Raw genomic sequence first — 17,848 nt, forward strand, 5'->3', positions numbered from 1 at the left:
TGGTGACCAGAAGACATGAAACACCCCTTGGGGACCGTTAACACCGCGGAAGAAGACGTCACATGGCAGAGCTGCGCTGCGAATGAAGCCGACAGCAACCTGATGGGAACAAGCCTACTGTGTACTCAGAGCCGCCACAGGCTGCCGCGGCCCCCACCCTCACCTGCGTTCAGCAGAGATGCCGAGGCAGGCAGAGGGCCGGGCTTACAGGAAGGCACGTCCGCGGTGGCAGGGTGGCCCAGCTGGAGGCTGCTGCCTGCGGACTGCAGAGGGCTTCCTGCAAGGGGCGTCCTCATGCTTGCAGACCGTGCTCCCTCGGCTGCCTCAGGCTGGTCCAAAGTTGGAAGCAGGGGCAGCATTTGGGAAGCTGGCAGCTCCTGATCAAGTCCTGGTCATTTGGGTCCATCCTCACAGGAGTTATTGTTTGGCTTCCTGGATTGTTTTTGCTACAGACAGAGGTCTGACTTCCAGCTGGCTGGCTCCCTGGGCGGGTGACTTACAGATAACCGTTGGTTTCTTGAGCTGGTGGTTTCTGGGCTGCAGGTTGTGGGTCAGTCTCCAAAAGTACTGCTAGCACTTCACAGGTATTAGGAAAAGTAGGAATTTTCAAGGGTGCCTACCTGATATATACAATTTCTCAAGAAAAAGCTAAATCATTATTCTTTTGATTACATTTTGTCTTTTGCTTTTAAAAGTAGTCTTTTCATTTTGGGAACTAATTCTAGAAAAATATTAATATTTAAGTCCTACAAATTGCATGTAATCATAATTAATCATAGACATGAATAGTACCCCACACTCAACCTTTTTATTTTTAAGCAAATTATAGCATGAATGAACCAAGAGCACAAATCCACCCTTCTCGCTTTGAGAGGTCTTTCTTTACTGACTGACTATTCGTGACAACGTTTTCATACCTTTCAGCCGCCTCTAGTCATGCATTCTAGCATGACCTGGCAAGCAAAGCAATGAATAATGGAAAAGGAGCTAGATCTTACTACTACATTTTCAAGACTTTAATAATGTTGCCACAAAATCCATGTACAAAAGCGTCTAAGTTTATTTCCAGCGGAGAAAACTTGCAAAGCAAAGGTTTTCGCCACCCAGTCTCCCCTGACTGGGGAGGAGGGACTGGCGTGGAGAACGTTTGTGCTGGACCGTCTGGGCTGTGGCCGCAGCACAGCGTCCACACTGCGTCCACACTGCGGACCAGGCGGCCGCAGGCTCCCAGGTGCCAGTTGGGGGGATGACCTTCAATCATTCTGACTACAGTGGGACTGGAATTGGCGGTCTTGGGGTGAAAGCCTCCGTTCCTCACCCCTGCCGCCCAGCACCACTTCTGCCAGGTTGGATGGTAATTTCAAAAATAACACGGTTTGAGTTTCCTGTCTGTTGCCCTTTAGCTCGTGTTCTTTCTTTTCTCCGCGCATTGAAATGTCTTTGCTATTGTTTCTCACACCTTTGATACACATGCCGGCCTTTCTTTCAGGAAAGACTCGAGGTCATCATCGCGCAGACCTGAGTACAGGCCTCTGTCCACTCCTCACACTGGCCAAGGCGTCAGCAGGGCTTTGAACTACACCTGGTTTCACTGACTGTTATGTCGAACGGTAACCATGGCTTAGGCATGTGCAGTGATTCCCACACGGCCTTTCGCCTTTGACCCTGGGAAGGCACCTCAGGAGGGCGGCCCCACTCGCGAACGCTCTCTCGTGGACCAGTGTGGGGCAGGGTCTGGGCGGCGCGGACTCTGTGCTCAGCCACCTCCACGGGGGCTGAGAAACAAACGCGAGGCCCCGTGTGATTCGCGCCCAGCGCTCAGGGGCAGTGTCCACTGTTTGCTACGAGGTGGCGCGGGCCCAACCAGAAAGTCTCCTGCAGCATCACCGCCCAGGCTGCAGTCTGTCCTCCCACTGTCCACCCTGCCTGCCCACGGGGGTCGCCGCAGGCACTCACTCTCCAGGTTTCCCTGTTGGCTTTTGACACTCGGTCCATTGCTATCCGCTCTTCCAAGGACTCTTCTAGACCACCAGCGATGGGTATAATCAATCAGTGACTCGCGTGAAGACTGAACTCGGGGTTTCTGTGCTAATTATTAGCTAACTAATCCTTGGATTCACACAGATGATGTTTGCAAGTGGAAGACCTTCCGGCAAATGTCTCTATTTGGCATGTCATGGCAGGTGCTAACTCTCTTGAAAGCCATTTGTCCCCCAAGTATCATTTATTTCATATTTATGCATTCTCCAGAAGCCATATGAGTCAAGTTTACCACATCTTTCGTTATATGTATTTCCATACTGGATATCAGCTCACAGAATATAGACTTTTCAAGGTCTCCAGGAGATTCAAAAAAGGACCTCAACTTTGGCACATGCCTGTGTCTGGGTGTCTCTCCAGAAATGCCCCCTTGTGAGGAGAGTGCTCAGAACTGCCATGAGCACAGAGCAGTGGCGTGTGGTGTGTTAGAATGACGCTGGGACAGTACGTCAAAGCCACATGACTCTGATCATTATTACCAGGTGAATTGCCGCTCCCCTCTCCTGACTGGTAACTAAGGAAGTCGGAAGTGTGGCTTGCCCCGTACTTACCGGCCTGTCAGATCCGTTGTGTTAAAATGCAGTGGGCTCCAGCTGACCTCCAGGACACTTGTCGCTGTGAGAACAGTAAGCTGCGTTCTGCCCTCCTCATCTGTCCATGTTCTTTCAGGTGAAAGTTGATTCAAGGAAAGTTATTTTCACATGAACCTACATCTCCATTTTTGGGGAAACTTTTTCACTCATTTTCTCGTTCAATAATATAAATTGGTGCCTGCAATATGTCAGGCATGTGTCCAGGCGCCAGGGATAAAACAGTGCGTGACAGAAATGACCTCTTTCTTTGTGGAACGTTTCAGTTGATGGAGGACAAATACGCACAAGTTGACAAAATGTCATAACATCTATGAAAGAAAGAACAAGATGCTGAGAGGACGCAGTGAGGAAATGACAGTTTCGATGCAGGAAGGCGAGACGACACCTGAGGAATAGCACTGAACGCAGGTGTGCAGCACGGTGAGTGTGGGGAACGCGCCATGCAGAGGAATCAGACGGTGCAGGCAATCTGAGGCGGGAAGAACTGGGTGCCGTTCAGAAGCTGGCAGATGGTCTCGACGGCAAGCATGGAAGGGAATGACGTAGTCGGTCCTCAGAGGGCTGGGTGGAGGTCAGGTCATGTGACGCCCCATGGTATGTGCTGAGGGGCTTGCACTGTATGAAAATGGAATGAATCATGGCCGGATTTAAGCACAGCTGTGATATTATCCAACTGTGCTATAAAACCTCCTCTTCAGCGGACATTCTGGCAGGATCATATATGCCAATGTTCTGGTGGAACATGGAGGGCTCACAGGCCACGGTGGGAGTCCCAAGGTGGCGACTTCTCCAGGGGCGCTGCCACAGGCTGCTTCGGTGGCAGTCGTGAGGGAGGGCAGAGAACCGAGTCGAGAACAGAGAGAGAAACAGGGTAGCGATGGATCTGAAGCGGAGGGTGTCAGCAGGCCAAGCTCGACCATGACGTGCAGGCAGCACCATGGACAGCGGTGTCACTGCCGGGTCGTGGGAACACCTGTGAGGGGAAAGACGAGGGATTTCATTTTGGACCCGCCCATTGTGCTTCATTGCGTGTGTGTGTCGATTGTGTTGCTGCTGTTCTGCTTTTCTTTAGTTTGTTTTCATGCCAAGCTTGAGGTAGGCGTTGAAGATTTAAGGATGAGGAATGGAGTCCAGTCTCTCACATTAAGGGTTTTGCGATCTCAAGTTGATCCAAAGACTTTCCAGCTAAGAGAGGAGTAGAAACACATAAACAACAAACCCTGCTCTCGGGCAAAATGGGGCCACAGTAGAGAGAGGCTGGTAGGTGGTTGAAAGAGGGCTCTGGATGCAGATGGGCGGGCTGGAGATCCAGCTTTCTGTCCTCGCTGGTGATGGCGCGCAATCTGGGTCTGTTAACACATATGTAAAATGGAAATAATAGTTGTAAGGGGTACATTAATGCCTGTAAAGTACATACCGTGGTATTTTGAACCAAGTTAGCATTGAATAAAGGTTAGTTGTTATTTTCATGATGTGAGCAGAAGGGCACAGGGACACTGAGCGTGGGGAGAACCATCAGGTTGGTCATGTCCCCTAAGACCATGGGTAGCACTCGTGGTCTGCACTGCAGTCACATTTTCTGCGGTTCTGACTTCTGAGATTGATATTGTCCTTGTGTAACTTTTGTCAATATAATTGGCATATATGATCCTGCTTTCATTGCTCCTCCATTTATGTGTTTTCCTTTTTAGCTTTGTTTATCACTGTGTGGTTTATGACTTCCAGCTGCACAATTTTTGCAAGCTTTTTAAGGTCAAATAGTATGTCATGTGCCTCCCAGTTTCCTTTACAGCTCCCCCAGCAGCAATGTCTTACTCACAGGAAGTAGCCAGTAAACACCCTTTGGCTGATTAGCACCGAACAGAACAACTCCCTCGGGATACACACAGAATCCCCTTGAGCAATCAGTCAGTAATTACCACTGTCTTATACAAGCAGAAACTTAGCAGTATTGATGAAAGATCTTTTTTTCTTTTAAACGAGAGAACACTAAAGTGAAAAATTGCTTGCCGAGGAATTGTTTCAGAGACCTCATGGAGACGCTTACAGAAACCCCGCAGCATATCAGGGAACAATGTGGTCATTGAGTTAAGTTACAAGTGGTAACCCAATTTTTACTTTTCCTGTGATTTGAATACCTACTCTTAGCTCCTATGTGTGGGTTAGAAGTTATATGTGACTGTTAAGTGCCACCTTCAGTGAAAGCTATTGCAGTAGGATTGGGATGAAAGGAAAAAGAGAGACTGGTAGCTTGTCAAAGATAGGTTCTTCACCCCTGTCGTGTTCTAGCAATGTGACAGCCAGGGTTCTAAAGTGGCTGGCTGACACATCTGTTAGGAGACCTTGAAAAGATCCTGCCTGAAAATATACATATCCAAGTATATATTGAATTATATGAGAATACTCTTCAAGGAAACTCTTAAAGAGCAGTAGATATCTTACCAACTTTCTCAGTTTCTAGAGCAACGAACACTGTCTAACATACAGACATTGAACCTGTCGACAACAAATGGGGATAGCACATGGGGATACTTGACATTTCCATCCTTTCAGGAGATCGCTCAGCAAAGATGTCATGATAAGTCAGGGTACTGAGCCCACCTAACACTCACACATGCTCAGTTCAGGATTTTGTCCATTTTTAGGAAAACAACAACCAACCTACAGTTCTCAAGTACAGTCTTCCTATGCTCCCTCCATTGTTTTTAGATAGCCCCCTATTCTGATTTATTTTCACTGCCAGATCTGTGTTTTGAGCCTTTCACAGTTTACACTTGGCTGCTGATAGTCTGAATGTCTCCCTCTCGAATGCTCATCCCTCCTGGCACTGACGCACCCCTCCATCCTGTGACATCACAGAGTTACCTGCACACTTAGTTGTCTCCCTTACATAAAATATGGATGCTGCACTGAATCTCGAGTCTCGATCATGAGACATGGTACGTGATACCCTATTCTATCTTATGGGCCACAACACAAAGAACAATGAATGAAAATCGTTTGAATAAATCAGTGGACGAATACATTCTCAGACTAATTACATGCAAAATAATGATGAATGTGAAGGTGAAGAGCTTTTGGACTTATAAGGGGCAGCAATTAAAGGACCGGTTTTTAAGAGTGAATATAGAGACTATTAAATAATTCTTATTTTTATTTCAGTAGTAGCATTTTCAGTGTAAGAGGAATTCTGGAACGATCATTACCCACGTTAAGAGCCCTCACAGATAACAAATCCTAAAATTGTAAAATATATCTCTGCAGGCTTCTCTCTCTCTCTCTCTTAAAAACCAAGTTATTACACCACATAACCAGTTTTTAATCTATTCTCTTCCCTTAATCCACTGAAAGAATTGTAACAAAATTGTTACAGCTGTAACAAACATATTATTTTCTCACTACAAGAAGTCATTTTAGTCATTTTTGTACGAACATAAAAACAGGATGTACAATCACATTAGTAAAACATAATGGTTTATCCTGATGCAAATGACCTCTCCTACATTGGCCACCACTGGAACCTGATGGACTTTTCCATCTTATCACCTGTCACACACTCTGGCCTGTCCTTCCTAGTGTCCCACGCAGCATGGCACCCCAGCCCTTTTATTTAGCTGGCGTTCCATAAATAGTGAATGTATTAGAAAGGGTAAGGGATCCCATCATCTGTCTGCTCACTCTGTGCTTGGCATGTTGCAGGGGGTATTTAGTTTCGTCTCCACAATAGTAACATCAGGAGCAAAAATAGTGTCCGCACATCAACTTAAGGAAAGATAAGTCCACGCCTTTGTTAGCTACCTTAGCTCAAGTACAGAAGAGACATTTGCTAAATTTCCAGGACAATGTAAACAGGCTCTGATACCCAAGCGGACCTCAGAGAGTTTCAAAATGCAAGAAGGGTGCAACCACATAAATATTAGCATAGAGCAACAGTTTGCAAAAATCCTGATCTGCATAGTTCACTCCGAGTCCTTTCCTGGGCCACTAGCTTGCTTACGCCAGACCCTCCACCACGGTGACAGTGCTGCATGTGGTCCACCATCACCCTGAGGCTCTCCAGAGATTTTCTGATCCTAGAAGAAAATACCACCAAGCTTCTGAATAGGAGATAGTTTTTCCATATCCCTATATAATTCCTGTCTTTCAATTCCTTCACTTGCTCGCCCCAGGATTGACCTCTTCTCAGAAGTGACAATAAATATATCAATGGCTTTTAGGAAGAAAGCCAACCCACTTCATACACAGACATGCTCCCTTACCCTTTGGCCTCTAGAGGCATCAGGTCGCGGGACTCAGCAGTGGTTTTCTTACTAGGGTTCATCACTGCCCTGTCGTGCAGAAGTGGCCCAGAGTGGTCCTCACTGAGTCAAGACTAAAGACTAACGCAGGGCTTGCTGGTTTTCCCATGGCCTGAGGTGAAGAGATTACACCTGTATCTCTCTCTTACAATGCTGTCACTTCTGTTCCTAATCTCCAGTGATCAAATAAAATTAGAGACATCCCCCGCCCCCCGAGCAAACAGTATCTAGAGGCACATCACAGCCTGAGTGCGAACCAAAACAATACTGTCTCCTAAAGAAACCACAAAAGTCTGGAGTGACAGGCATGTTTTTAAAGGCAAACCTTGGTTTATGTGATCACCTGTAACATGTCAATGGGACGCCTGGACCCTGAGACAGGACATTCTGGACTCAGCAGTCACACATGAGCAATGCTAGAAGTGCCACCGCACCATGGGTTTATCCACAGCAAAGGGACAACCCACCCCAAAGTCGGCACAGATCTCCAGCTGTTACGATGGAGAAAGACATGGTTGTACCTGCTACACCCATGGGGCTGTCGTTAACAAAGTAATAAAACATGTCACTCTCTCCTCCCTGCAGACGGCGAGGGAGGCCTGCAGGTCTGTCCACACCTTCCAGGACGTGCACTGATGTAGTCACATGTCACCCTAACCCTCCCCATGTGCCTCAACACGTCAGCGTGGCAAGGTGCAAACAGTAAGCAAATGCTGAGATCCGTCCTGTCTGCCTCAAGCACCGTTCTGAGTGCCCCACGCGCACCCATGTCTTTTCTCCCAGTGCAGACCCTGTGAAGTACACACTGTTGTTAAGTGAACCCTCATGTGGGCACAGACAGGCTGGGTAACTTGCCTCTGGCCACATAGCTAGGAGTGGTGAGTCTTGGTTTTGAAGCCAGGAAAACTGACTATTGATTTTTTGTTCTAAAAATCTGCATTGGGAGGAAATATTCACAAAGTTGACATCCAGTGTTCACTCCAAAGTTGTTCTTCGTATTTATCGCAAAGCAGATCGGAAAATTCATTCCAAGGAAACAGAAGAGTTATAATGTAATTTGTATGAGGGAAGACTTGCTGTGATATATAGATCATTCTAGTAAGGATGATGTTTAAAAAAAGAAAATACTGTCTTTTGGTAAACAACCAAAGCTCCTTCAAACATTTCTCTCAAGAAAAACATACACCAAAAAACAAACAAAAAAGACTTAACAATACTATAATTTTCAGCAAAAATATGTTCTGTTATTTTAGTGATCACAAAGACAAATTCACAAGTATGATATGACTTATTATGTAACAATAAAATTGTATCAAACAGCATTGCTTGAAGTGGGTGTTTGAAACTTGCTATTGACATAATAAACACTTTATATAATTTTTATGAGCTAGCAGCCACATAGCATTCATAACATATTTGTCATTATCCTTTTTTATTTTCTGTTGTTGTTGTTCGCTTAAAATTATGAAGGAATCATTTCAATTATTTCTTTCTTTGCATATCTGAATTGGTTTAAACAGTGGTAACTTAGGAATACATATGTGTTTTTATTTTAGTTTTCAAATACTACCAGAAGGAAAGGAAATAGGCTTACACTTTGGGTTTTTTCAGCAGTTCTTTTTCATTTAGATACAAGCGGCATTTGCAAGAGTCGGACACACATTTATCTAAATATTAAGAAAGTCTTCACCAATGTCCAATCTCTTTTGACACATACGTATTAAAATCATATGTTTTCCCAGCTGGGAAATCTCCAGCCCCGTCCTCACCTATGACCAGAGACCTGATGCCAGTAGCGTGTAAATAGCGACATCTTTTCCGGCCACCCCGACCCCAGGAGAACCCTCGCTGCACCACTAGAGCTGCTGAAACCACGGGAAGCACTTCCCAGCCAGAGGCGCCGGTGGAGCGCAGCTGCCCCGCGTGGGCTGCCCCGCGTGGGCTGCCCCGCGGCCCTCACCTGCCCAAGCCCGGCCTCGGAGCTGAGCCTGAAGAGCCAGCGGGCAGGGCCGCATTTCCCTGTCACTGGCTAGTTCCCGGAATTGCTGCCACAGGCTGGAACCTCGGAAATGTCCAGGCGAAAGCACTAGGGCGCACCAGGCGTGAGGGACCGCTCTTCACGTCTGTTTCAGAAGTGGCCTCGCAGTCAGCGGGAACCAAGTGAGAGTTTCGCTGAGCGCACAACTCGCTTCTGGTTCCAGCAGCAAAGGTGCGGATGGCACCGAACCGAAAGCGCGCTGCTCCCAAACAGCCCGGTGTGGCCGCGGCCCGAGCGCGCGGTATGTGGTTACATCATGGCTTTCTCAATGGTACGGGACTCCATGAATCTTATGCAAAGGACCCAGACACTTCCGATTTTATTACGACCGTTCCTGTTAGTACTGAACTGTGATTCTCTCCATCACAAAAGCGGTGGTGCGTGGCCTCCTCCAAGCGCATGAGGCACCATTATTGGAGGGAATGTTAGGATTCGGAACCTGTGTTAACAGCCCCCCCACACACCTGACACCCGTTCTGAACCCTCGCGGCGCCCTGCCTACCTATTCGCCGTGGCCTTAAGTACAGTTATAACGTGTGCGTGTGTGTTGCGTGCGAGAACCGCAGCAGAGGGGCCCTGGGGACCTGAAGGTTTGGAGTTCATCCTGAGGTAACACGTCGCAGGCCGTGAAACCTCTGAGGATGGACACACAGCAACAACAAGACGGGCTGCAGGACCGGCGAGACCGCGTGTGCGCGGCTCTGAGCTCGCGGGTGTCCTGGGAGGCGCCTTGGAGGAAGGGAGGAGGCCGGACGGTGCTCGCGGGCTGCAGGGGGAGGGAAGGGCTGAGATGGAGGCGACACCCGGCAGAGCCACCTGCACCCCGGCGGGGAAGGCCGGGGTGTCCGCCAGGCGCAGCGAGCGCCACCAGCCTGCGCCACCAGCACAGAAACTCGCCACGTGTCCCTTTCCTTTCTGTGACATTCCTGGGTAAGTAGTCACACATTCATTTTTTCTGTCGTCTTTACACATACACAAATACGCAGAGCATTACAAATCAGTATTACCTGATCGAATTGTAGCTTACAAAGAATATCTGTTCTTTGTCATGCTGTTGCTAATCCATTATGGCTACAAATAAAGATGTTTTATAAAACCTGTCCGATTTTTTTCTTTCTTCAAGATAATTTTTAAAAATCTAATGTCTGTATGTTCATTCAGATCACCACGATGTCAGACGGTCAGGGTTTCACAGCCTTGTCCAAGTTTCCTCTTAGAGAGCAATCAACACGCGTGCACCCGAGTTCTGGCTGGTGGGCAACATGCGTGCTGAGAACAGGCAGAAAAGCCAGATCATTTGTAAGAATAAAACATCTCTCCACAGGCAATGAAACCTTTCGGGACAACGAACTCTCCAGGGCCAAAACCGTGAAAGCAAAGAGAAGGCCACCAAGGGGAGTCTGTGCGATAAACCTGCCTTTCCCATCTGGCCTCTTGCAGACGCCCGGCTCCGTGTCCAGAGGCTTCTCAGAGGTAAGTAATGTGGGCAGATACAGCGTTGAGCGTGGGGCTCCCGAGGCAGCCAGGATGCAGAGGGGCGCCTCCGGGTGAGCAGGGCGGCAGAGCAGCGCTCACTTCTGCTAAGTGCTGACCGCGCAGCCGCCCCATCCCGGGCAACCAGAACAGCGCGTCTGCTCTTCGTGCAAAGCTGAGGGGCCTGTGTGGGAGCTCAGGGCCCAGGAAGGACGCGGCCGCTGTGGTGACGCTGCAGGTGCCCGGAAGAACCCAGACATGGAAGACAGCAAGATCACCAGAAAGGGTAAACGTGGAGGGGACTGTGCGAGTGCCTATTGATGACACAAAGTAGTGCCAGCGTCCTAGCTTTAGGGTTTTACTGAATGCCCATAATATACAATGTTTGCATCACTAACAAGTTAGAAAAGGAAAAATGGAAAAAAAAATAAAAATTAAGTGATGCAAAGGAAGAAAGCATAGAGAAACGAATTTCAAATAGGTGAGACAAATAGAAAAATAACGAACTAAGATCATAAGAGGGGTGGGGGAGGGAGATCAGGGTAAGGGGGATCAAATATATGGTGATGGAAAGAGAACTGACTCTGGGTGGTGAACACACAATGGGATTTATAGATGATGGAATACAGAATTGTACACCTGAAATCTATGTAATTTCGCTAACAATTGTCACCCCAATAAATTAAAAAAAAAAATAAGTAGAAATCAACTATACCAGTAACTATACAGGGGGTGCCAAAAAATGTATACACATTTTAGGAAAGGAAAAAACTGTATTAAAATTGTAATATTCAATATATACCAATAACAAAAGATGAATACAAGTCACGTGTGACTTCTGCAATTACAAGAGGTGCTCAAAGTGATTCCCATCAGCGTCCAGACTCTTCTGATTACGGTGAACTACTGTTGACCAAAGAGTCCACTTGTACACACTTTTTTGGCACACGCTGCATATACACAACACACTGAAACTGACATTTCTGCTGGGCTGTGAGTAATAAAGTTATTTGTCTCTGTTGCAGGAGTCTCACGGCTTCTCTCAGCATCCAGAAAACTGGCGTGCTGACTTCTTAGCAAGGTAAATTCTCAGGCTTTCCATGGTTCTTGATAAGACATTGACTAACTAGGTATAAGAAAACCTGAATAATCCAAGAACTTTGAAATAAATTGCAAAAATTCTTCCAAAAATGTAACTCTCACCTGCAACAGATTAACTATGCTGCTGTCAGAGAAATGTCTAAGGCTTTGCTCTGTTCATCATTCTGTGGTAGTTTGGGTCATTGTTCCCAGTTCCTCACACTCACCCTATGTGCATGTCCTTTCTCATGTGACTGCAGCCCGTCCCACTGGAGTAGAGCATATTCTCGTGTGACTTTGCAGCCTGTCCCACTGGAGTAGAGCATATTTCCCATTCCATTCATGTTGGCCTTGGGCACGTTACTTGCTTTGGCCAATGGAATTGGACAGAAGTCCCACATGCCAGTTTTAAGCCACGGTCTTAAGAGGTATTGTCTCACCTCTCCTGTGCTTTGAATCCCCCCATCAAAAAGGCAGGTAGCTGCTAGTCCTTCACATAAGCGAATCCACTTCAATTTCTGGAGCCAAGCTTAATAGATCAAGGCGAGCCCAGGAGTTACATCACTCCATTAATAAAATAAACATTTCTAGTTAATTGACATTTTGAAGATGTTTTAGAAGCAGCAAACCCTTAGTAATACTATATTTCTATGCCTATAAAATTTCAAGGGATTCCTATATCCCGAAGAATAAAGATCATACATTCAGTGTACTCTATAATTTTGCCTTACCTGTCTATTCACTTTTATGTTTTGCAATTCCCTTACATTAACAGAGGCTTTTACGTAGTCTGCTTTATAATTTAGTCATGAGAGATTACCACCTAAAATGTCTTTAGTTGGCCAATTCCAACAAATCTTTCCTTACATGATTTCTACAAAATCCTATCCATTCCAGCAGGCAATATCCTTCTTGATAGACCTTCTTATTAAGAATTCCTTTGCTTTAATCACATTTCATAACTTTAAATCTATGTATATCATATTTTAATATTACAGTCTACCTCATAATTAAACTAAATGCCTTTAAATTCATTGGTGACAGGTATTGTACTCTTTTCATGCCAGAATTCTAAACAGTCCATTATCATGGCATTTTATACACATTGGCAACCTCATTGAACTAGACCAAATGACAGAGGAAAAATATTGTGCAAAAATAAAGAGGATGGAACAAATATGGAGATGCTGAATAAACAATTAACCTTGTCTAAAATGACTTGTTATAGTTTTTCTCAGAAATAGCCAAGAGTAGCAGATGGAAGTGGATCGCCACGGATTAATCCTCTGCTATAATTAACAAAGTTGGAAGCTGGAGCTGAGGCAGATGTGGAGTCACGAGCGGCCATGTGTGCACAGAATCCCAGGTAGGACTCTGGTGCCTCAGCCAACTCCCCTCCCCTGGGCAACATGAAAGAAACTCTGCTTTCCTAGAGGAGGACCCTTCATCTGCCCAGGTCCTGCTAGCGACAGTCCCATGGTTTGTTGAGAAAGGGACAATCTGCCCCTTTCAATTAGCACCAGAAAAAACTTTACATACAGAGGGTGCCAAAAAAATGTACACACATTTTAAGAAAGGAAAAAACTGTACTACAATTATGCTGATGGTAACCACATTGAGCAGCTCTTGCAATTGCAGAACTCAAACGTGAAATGTATTCATCGTTTGTTATCAGTGTATATTGATTGTAATATTGATTGTAATCAATAGTGTGTATTGATTGTAATATTACAATTATTACAATTTTAACACAGTTTTTTCCTTTCTTAAAATGTGTGTACATGTTTTGGCACCCTCTGTATGTACATATGTGTGTAGTTCGATATCCATGTTCAGAAGTCTGGAGTTGTGCTGAAACTAAGGACTCGCTTTCCTGGCCCTCACTTCTCAGCAGGTGTTTCTCCCAGTGTCCATTCAACAGCCATAGCTGGAACAGACACGTTCCTATAAGAAGACACATTCCTTGTTTCGGTTGATTAGTCCAGATCTGGGAGACTAGGTCTGAGGTGCTTTATTCTCTTTTCTCCTCAGCGATTAGATCACAGAACTTGTGAGGAATTTCTCACACCAATTATTTCCCACCCCATGTATAGGAAACTAGAAAAGAAACTGGCCAGTGCAAGAGATCAACAATTCAGATGAATGAAAATGCACAGAGAAGGAAGTCAGGCTTCTGGGAACCAGGCAGGATCTGGCTTCCTGGCTGCTGGTAGTGTTTCGTAGCCTTACTCTAAACAACTCTTTCATTTAAGCTGATACCAGTTACGTTTCTTGTGACTTACAACCAAAAAAATCCTACATTTTGAAAGATATTGAAAGGACTCTTTTTCAGAGCTGGTGGTTCTTCCTGCAGATTTAAGCAATTATTCAGCAGAATATAGCAATGTACGGCAGAGATGACTCTGACAAGAACACTTTTCTCTGCAAACGTTCTTGCTCAACTTGTTCAGAAAGACTCACAGGACTTGATGTTGCCCACGTAGGATTCATGGGCTGGAGGGCAATGCCTGGTTGTTCTCCTGCAGGAGACGATTCAGAATTCCAAGAACATGGGAAAAGGTGTGAAAGGTACAAGTAGCACTTTCCACCACATCTATCCTGAGAAGAAATATTGTTCTGTAGGACTGAAAAATAAATGGTAGATTGTCTGAGCATGTGCTGAGGAGACAGCAGCAAAGATGGCTTATCAGTGCAGTTTTCAGGTGTCCATTGTATATTGACACTGAAAGTGAACAGGTCACCCGCCACCCGTCTTCTGGAATCTTCAGGAGAAACTTCTCCAGCTTCAGACATGGAATGGCCTTTCAGCTTACATTTGGGAAGAGGACCCAACCGGAGAGAGTACACTTTCCTCTTGTTCAAAATGCAGCCTTGGGATAATTTTGACAATTATGATAAGATTTTTGCTTGTATTGAATGCATGTCAACAACTCTTTTCAAATGTATTTTACCTCCAGTTCACCTGTAGCCTTCTTCGGGTGACGTACGTTTAAAATTTCCCCATTAAATAACAGGTATGGGAAATAAACTCCCACTGCTGTAAGGTGCTGAGATTCTGGAGTGACATCTTACACCAGCTAGCATTACCTCCACTCTCACATGTCAAAAACGTGTCAGTGACCTAGCAAACGTCAGCCTTCTTCTGTGACACACACACACACAGAGTAATGAAAGTATTAATTGACTGCTTACTCAATGTTAAAAATAAACTATGGATACCAACTTGAGATGCTCAAAATCTGTTGTATTGGGTTCAAATAAATTTTTTTCTGGCTAATATCTCAGGGCTCCAGTAATGGAAGGCGGAGCAATAGTGAAACTCACTTTTTATTATCAATCACTACAAAGATTCTACAAATATTTTAATTTCGTAAATAAGCGCTGTATGGGGACACTGTCTCATTCCTGGATTATGCTGTCTTGTGGTGGCACGGGAGATGGTTCCAGCCATCTAAGCCATACATCTCTATCTAAATTTATTTCAGGCAGCCATAATTACAACTAAGTGCATTGCTGCTTCATGGCGTGCGCTGCAGGATTTATGTTCTCGGCTGAACTGCCTGCATCTGTTTATGTCATTGCCACATAAATCAATTCAAACAAAGCCCATTCTGCAGATACTCTCCCCTGCCAACTCCCGTTCACTGTTTACCAGTAGTAAAGACTCCCCATCAGTGTAATAATAAGTGAATGGACCATTTTGGTCCCTTTCTCAGGCAGCAGGAAGCCATTCACCATGCCTGCTACATTCTATTTAGCAAATAAACGTTCAGGGGAGGATTTAGCAGACTGGCAGGTCTCCAAATTCTGTAACAGAACAAATTTAATTAGAACTATAGTTCTACATTTTTGTTTCACTGATATTGTACGAAGAGTTCAATATAAAACTTCTTAATCGACTGACCAAGGCCAAGCAATCTCATTGTTTTGCCTTCTCCGGTAGTTGGGTGGCTGCTGAGGGACAGTAAACTCTTAGGTCACACCACACGGAGAGTTGGAAGAGATGCTGACAAGGAGCTGCGGGGAATATCCCTGTGATTCTGGCTCGTGTGTGAACAAGGACAGATCAATGAAGAACGTGAGGGCTTTGGGGCCATTCTCCAGGAGCAAACCTATCTCCAGATGCTGAGGAGTTCTCAGCTGTCCGGGTCTAATGACAAAGTCAAACAATGACCAGGGCTGGAAAACAGAAGTGCCTCCAAACAAGGGGTTAAACAGGGAGAAGGCTGAATAACAGGAACCTACATTACAGGAAGCCACTCAGCCCCTCTGCTTCACCCAGGAGGAGCTGTGTGCCCTGAGCGGAATTTATAATTACATACTCTTCAAATATCTCCTTTTCTACTCTCTTTCCTCCAGTGTCTACAGGTCAATCTGGGTCAAAGATCAACACAAAGTAGCAAAGTAACCACCACATCTGGTTGAAGTTTGGAAATGCATGGGAATACAGAAGCATTATTTAAAGATGCGGAGTTTTACATTTTTTTAAACTGCAATGATGCCATTTACTACTGTCACATCACGAGGTAACCCCCAGCTTATAATTACTATATAAGTTCAAAGGCTTTCTGTTATCTGTTTGGAATGGGATAGAGAAATTCTAAATATCATTAAGTGCTAAGGTCACTAAAACTGCTAAAAAAGTGGTGACTGACTTTAGAGCTTAAGCACACATGTCAATCAGCAACTAAGTGCCAACGACCCACCTGTCCTTTTTTTTAATTAAAGTTTACTGGGGTGACAATTGTTAGTCAAGTTACATAGGTTTCAGGTGTACAATTCTATAATGCATCGTCTATATACATCAAACTGTGTGTTCACCACCCAGAGTCAGTTCTCCTTCCATCTCCATATATTTGCTCCCCCTTACCCTCATCTCCCTCCCCCCATCCTCCTTACCCTCTGGTAACCACTAAACTAATGTCTGTGTCTATGAGCTTTTGTTTCTTCATTTGTTTGTCTTGTTCCTTTGTTTTCAGTTTTATATCCCACATATTAGTTAAATCACATGGTTGTCGACTTTTTCTGTCTGACTTATTTCACTTAGCATTATACTCTCAGGATTCATCCATGTTGTCACAAATGGTCCTATTTCATCTTTTCTTATGGCAGAATAGTATTCCATTGTGTATATACACCACATCTTCCTTATCCAATCATCTATCAAAGGACATGTTGCAAAAGAATGAAACTGGACTGCTATCTGTCGCCATGTACCAAAATTAACTCAAAATGGATCGAAGACCTAAACATAAGACCTGAAACAATAACTGCATAGGAGAAAACATAGGTACTAAACTTAGGGACCTTGGGTTCAAAGAGCATTTTATGAATTTGACTTCAAAGGCAAGGGAAGTAAAAGCTAAAATAAATGAATGAGACTATATCAAACTAAAAAGCTTCTGCACAGCAAAAGAAACCATCGACAAAATAAAGAGGCAACAAACCGAATGGGAGAAGAAATTTACAAACACCTCTGATAAGGGATTAATATCCAAAATATATAAGGAACGCATACAACTCAACAACAAAAAGATAAACAATCCAAATAAAAAATGGGCAGAGGACCTGAAGAGACATTTCACCAAGGAGGACATACAAATGGCAAACAGACATATGCAAAAATGCTCAACATCACTAATCATCAGAGAAACGCAAATAAAAACCACAATGAGATATCACCTCACCCCAGTCAGAATGGCTATCATCAACGCAAATAAAAACCACAATGAGATATCACCTCACCCCAGTCAGAATGGCTATCATCAACAAGACAAATAGTAACAAGTGTTGGGGAGGCTGTGGAGAAAAAGGAACCCTCATACACTGTTGGTGGGAATGCAGACTGGTGCAGCCGCTATGGAAGGCAGTGTGGAGGTTCCTCAAAAAATTACAAATAGAATTATCATATGACCCAGCAATCCCTCTCTTGAATATCTACCCAAAATATTTGAAAACATTTATCCATAAAGATATATGTGCTCCAGGATTTATAGATGATGTAATACAGAATTGTACACCTGAAATCTATGTAATTTCACTAACAATTGTCACACCAATAAATTAAAAAAAAAGATATATGTGCTCCAATGTTCATTGTAGCTTCATTTATAGTGGCCAAGACATGGAAACAATCACTTGTCCTTTTAACAACATTCTAAAATTACATAGTCACAATTTATGTTTGAGTAATAGCTAATAGGATATATTATATTATGAGATAAATTCAATAGCAAATTACACAATAAAAAATGTGAATTTGTTTTCTTTATTTCCTAATTTAATTGAAAATATTCTTTTAAGTTTACTTCAAATGCATGAGTCAC

This window comes from Rhinolophus hipposideros (genome assembly GCF_964194185.1).
Source record: "Rhinolophus hipposideros genome assembly, chromosome: 4".
NCBI classification, from domain to species: Eukaryota; Metazoa; Chordata; class Mammalia; order Chiroptera; family Rhinolophidae; genus Rhinolophus; species Rhinolophus hipposideros.